Source organism: Panicum virgatum, chromosome 7N (assembly GCF_016808335.1).
Source record: "Panicum virgatum strain AP13 chromosome 7N, P.virgatum_v5, whole genome shotgun sequence".
NCBI lineage: Eukaryota > Viridiplantae > Streptophyta > Magnoliopsida > Poales > Poaceae > Panicum > Panicum virgatum.
This window is the reverse complement of record NC_053151.1, coordinates 9099708-9105707: the sequence shown is the minus strand read 5'-3', so window position 1 is coordinate 9105707 and position 6000 is coordinate 9099708.

Sequence of the window (6000 nt, the reverse complement as noted above, 5' to 3'; positions counted from 1 at the left end):
CTACAGAACCATAATCTATTCTAAAAACTCTGGAATGACATACATTTCAGGACGGATGGAGTACATTATTTGTAACTGGAGGGAACACACGGAAGACGACTAATCTAGTGGGCGTGGTCATCGTTAATTGATTACCATTGTCATTACTTCAAGTAACAAAGTTAGTTATACAATAAAAAAAACAAAGGTAGTTAAGTGGCACGACACGCACGGCGCCGTGCATGCTGGCAAGCGGCACATCACCATCATCCAATTCAAGCAACCAGGCCAATCTGCCTGCCCACTGTTCCAGCCATTAATTAACGACGAAGACTCACAATCAGTGAGCGAGAGCATGCATGCATGCATGCATGTCCAAATTAAATTCTGCTGCATGCATGCTAGACCATGGGTTAGCTGCTGGTTGTGCACGTAGAGACTACTGTACATGAAAGTGTGTGCCGCTAACTGCCGCTGGAGACTACTGTACTGGGATGAGAGAAGTAGCTAGCATGTCACCATCAAAATCGACCAGCATACATGAGTAGCTAGCTACTACCTTGTCATCAACCTTGCTTTTAGCTAGCTAGCCTAGCCTTCCACTTTGCAGCATGCATGCATGATGCATTTCCTCTTGTCGATCAATTGTACGTCATTATCGTTTGCATGTTCCGAATCCCCTGATGGCCTTGCCTGATGTTTCGTGTACGCATGTTCTCAGCTCCGATCTATCCAGCCGGTTCCAGCTTTTTTTGCCTAAAAAAGTCCAAATTAGCAACGAATTAGGATAGTGACGCACATATTACTCTCTGCATGTACGGTACAAGTTCAATAATGAGAGGATTCCAGCGACCTTTAATGAGATGAATTGCATTGCTACCAATTAACAATCAGGTGTCTTGTAGGCTTGTGATTTTATCTAAGGAAAACATTTTCAGATTGTTCTCAAGACTTTTGTAATAAATGTTCTTCCATATTCTGAATTGTTTCCAAATTTTAAGATTGTTCCATTCTTCACCATTTGGTAGTAGGTTCAAACTTTTTTTCAAATGTTCACAAAGATGAAAAAGTTCTGCAGCATTCCTAATTGTTTGGAACTTTCCAGATTGTTTCGAAAACTTATATAAAACATTCTGAAAATGTTTTTCCAGAACTTTTGCAACAATAACAGAAGTCCCAAATGTAGAGCAAAAAGTTGGTCCTTCACTTGAGTACCTTTGTGCTCATATTGCTTTTAGGCCTTGTTTAGATGCATAAAGTTTTGGGCGTAAAGCACTGTAGCACTTTCGTTTGTATTTGGTAATTATTATTCCGCCATGGGTTAATTAGGCTCAAAAGATTCGTCTCGCAAATGATAGACAAACTGTGTAATTAGTTATTTTATTTAGCTACATTTAATACTTCATGCATACGTTAAAAGATTCGATGTGATGGGGAATCTTGTAAAGTTTTGGAATTTTGAAGGGAACTAAACAAGGCCTTAACCTAAGTTGCAGATGAACTGAAAGTTGTATATGGATACTTGTATCCTGCCGATCTCAATGGGGGTAGTAGGTCTTTATGGCCTCAACGACATTTTTGAGAAAAGACGTTTTATCATGCTTTAGTCATTTTATCCACCGTGCGTAACTAGACTTTAATTTTATGAGAGCATGTTGAACCATTAAATTTAAATTCATGTCTCTTATAATGTTATTCTTGAGCCCAAAGCTTGTAATGTGGAGCTTGAACCTTTATTTTCAGATTTGAACCTCCCTTGTTATGAACTTGTAAACCATAAACCTTGTGTTATGTAAAATTTGCTCTCTATGGTTCATGTGGTATTGTGCAAATTCTATAACGGTACGTGTGCTTAATTAATTAATCTTGAACTTGTGGGCAGCGTGTATCGGAACTACTGGATTTGATATCATTTTGGCTAAATGACATGTCGGTGGTCGAAGTCTCTAGATTAGAGTTAGCACATGACACGCTCTTGAGCGAACATGCGCTAGCTCTCATATTAAAAATGTTGACCGACGGCTTGCTCAAAATAAATTCAATTTGGGCAGTTCTTGCAGCACTACTGCAGCCTGCGCTGTGCGACGATCACTGTTCCATGCGATGCTTTATTAGCCGATATATGGTCACCTGCAGATTATCTCGTTCGTGAAGCAAGACTTATCTAACTTTCTGGTTCCTCCTTTCGTGCCTCTCGATCAGTCGCTCCGAATGGGTGTCGTGCCGACCCATCAGCCATTTGGTGGTTAACTGTCGGCGTGCAGCATGCATGTCGATCGCGTTCCAAATAATTGGAGATTTGGAGGTCGATCAATCATGTCACCTTATATATTAGTTGCCACCTTTCTTGACCTATTTTGCCATGGCTAGACTGTAGTGGCCGCAACAGTAGTTTCAGATTATTATTATTGATGCCTTTTCGTTCCCTTTGTGCAATGTTACCACTTAATAGTTGTCACAAAATTTGTCTGAGAGTCACGCGAACAAATAAGCCTACAACGACGACCAAGTGAGATCTTGTATATATATGCATGAACCAGGAAGCAGTCCCTTTTTCTAGAAAATAGGAGGCGACTTGACATGATGATTGAGTACACACATGCATGTATCGCACTGTCTGCATAATTGTGGGGAGGGGACTTAGACACTTAGACGAAGCAAAGTAGTTGCAGCAGCAGCAGCTAGCAGTAACAGTGAAAGTGTGGGCTTTGATATCTTTTTCCATAAAAAAAACAGTGAAAGTGTGGGTAATAGGTTATAGCAAAAACATGTACAGACATTTGGTTTCAGAATAATTGGGCACAATTGTTAGGCTTGTTGTTCGGTTATGCATGAAAGGGAGACCTCAACTTATACTGATGCATGCATGCAATCATCGGTCAGCACCACCATTCCTAGCTCGTCGTTAATTAATTATATAACAGCAACCGCAACAACTGCATTATGCATGACTGCCGGCGTCGTACCACGACGTCTCCTGTTCAATCAGCGCGGCAGATTTGATTCCATTGTTGTTGGTCAACTTTTTTGGTAGCTAGCTGCTTCCTCGCTCACACCTGCATGCCACTTTTCACTGTAGCGCGCTAGCATAGCATGTACGTTTGGTGCTGGTGGTTGCTACGTGCGTCAGTGCGTGCCTGCAGGTAGCTACAGGGGCGAAGCTATAGTCTAATCAGGGGATGCAAATGCACTCCCAAGAATAGAAAACAGTAATTATGTCTAATTTTTTTACCATATTTGCACTCTCGTGACTCAACTTTATACACTCATAAGCTAAGGGCCCCTTTGGTAGGGCTCCGCGAGCGGCTCCACCGCCGGCTCCGGTAGGACCCCTGCCAAATGGGTGCGCTGACGACGGGCTCTAGGGGGAGCGCTCCAGAGAGTTGGAGCTCTTTTCCCAGCTGCTTCGACGGAGCAGGTGGAGCCAGAAAATATGGCTTCACCAGCTCCGGCTCCCGCTCCACCGGTTGGAGGAGCCCTCCCAAACGGAGTCTAAATGTGTCCCCTCTAATTTGCTCTAGCTTTGCCACTAGGTAGCTGCGTGGCTGCATGCATTCCTGATATAATGAAATTGCAGGTCATGTCATCTTTTTAAACCTTTCCACTTATTTCGCCACGCCCCCGTGAGTCCTTTTTCTCTTTTCCTTTTTTTTTTGCCAGTGATGAGGAGGTAAACTTGATTCTGTAATATATATAATGTTGCTATATGCAGTAGTTTGGGCAAATATTGCACATGAGCAGCACAAGGCTTGAAGCTAGTAAAGTGATGGGAAGCTCCTTTTTTTTTTACCGACAAATCTACTCGTAAAATTGGAGGCAACAAGGGATCATTCAAGTCAAGGCATGTGCTGCGCAAGAAGACGATCAAATTACTACGCAAAGCAGTGATTTTTTTTCCAAAAAATTACCTTTGAGTGAACACTATGTAAAAAATGACCTACAGTGACGTGCACAAAGGTGACATATTGTTATTTTGTACGTTACCTTTGTTATCTGGGTGACGCGCGAAGATAATGCACATCACCTTTTACCTCTTGGTGGCCTCTCTAAAATATTGTCCATCACCTTTGTAATGACATAGGTGACGTACAACATCAAAGCACGTCACCTTTATTATAGGTGACAGGCAACATTTATGGCCCGTCACCTATAAGTTTGATATAGGTGACGGCAACATTAAAGCACGTCACAAATAAGGTTAGTATAGGTGACGGACTTTGATAAGTAAAAGGTGACGGACAACATCAAAGCGCGTCACCTTTGTGATGACATAGGTGATGTGCAATATCAAGGCGCGTCACCTTTGTGACTTTTATTAATATTTGAATATGCAATTTTTGAAAAATTCAAATTGTCTCAAATAAAATATTGGTCTATACAAAAGTTGTAGGCCTGAACCAGATCTACAACTTTGTAGTTCAAAATTTTTTCAGTTGAGGTTGTTTTGGCACCCAAATATATAGTTTAAATTCTAAATTTCAAATTTTCAAAATTTTCAAATGACTGATTAAGAATACCATAGGTAACGGCTCATATTGATGCCCGTCACCTTTTACGTACATAGGTGATGGGTTTTTGCCCGTCATTTTTCTATTCTAATCAGTGACGATGTACAGGTGATGGGCGCGATGCCCGTCACCTTAGGGAGATGATACCCGTCACTATTGACATCTTCTTACATAATGGAAGCCACTAACGCAGAAGCTAGATATATCGAAGTAGCTACACTACCAGATTCCCATGCTTTGCTGAGTGCCGGGTGCCGCAGAAATACTAGGCACAGGCTTTGCCAAGCATAACACTCGGCACTCAGCAGAGGCCACATGACAAATAAATAGTTGGCAAAAGGGCTCTTTGCCAAGTATTTTTTTGGGCAAAAAAAATTCTTGGAAAATAAAAAAACTATTTTTAAATATAAGAAAAAATATTTTAATTTGGGGTGGACTCCACCGGTCAGCGCTAGCCTACCTCCTCATTTTTTGCAAGTCGCGGAATTTTTCCTCAGGCTTCGAAGCCGGCGGGATACGAACCCACGACCTCGACTTCGCGCGTTCCCTCCTTTAACCACTACACCATACACAAATTACATTACTAGTTTATAATATTCTACACTGGGCTTGTTTTAAAATAACTATTTAAGGCCTTAAATGATTTCAAATGAAAAAGTTTTGAACTACAAAGTTTCATAAATTTTTGAGATCTACAACTTTGATGTTCTTCATTTTTCCATCTGAGGTCATTTGTAAAATTTGAATTTAAAATTTGAGAAATTCAAACTCAATTTTGAGAAATTTATGAATTCAAATGAAAAAGTTGTGAACTATAAAGCTTCATAACTTCTCAAGATCTATAACTTGATGTTCTAAGCTTTTCCATCCAAGATCATTTGCAAAATTTGAATTACAAATTTGAATGAATTCAAACACAATTTTTGGAGCCTAAATGAATTCAAATGAAAAGGTTGTGAACTACAAAATTTCATAGCTACTTGAGATCTACAACTTTGTTGTTCTGATTTTTTCCATCCAATGTCGTTTGCAAAATTTGACACCAAATCTTTTCGAATCCCTTCTGAACGTTACTATTCTTCCTTTGAGACATTTCAATTTGTAAACATCATATGTGATAAAATATGCAAAACCTTCTCATTTTTTTACCACAGCCTCCACATATGATGCCATTACATCATGACAAATCTCATAATTTTCAGACTTTGTTTGTTAAATTTAAAAACCATTCGGGCACATGCTTGTGGTCGTGTTTCCTGAACAAAATGTTCAAAAATCCTTTTCATTTTACAGGTTTAGCCTCAAACTGGGCTGAATAATATGAATATCATTTTTCTACTCATTTTATTTTATTATTTGAATCACTTGCAGTTCAAATGTGACATGTTTCAAAAAATTACTTGAAATGCAATTAATTAAGTAATATAACAAACAAATATAAACATATACCAAATTTTAACATGGATTACCACATGTTGTGCCTAGAGAGTAAAAAAGTTTGAAGGGTAGAAAA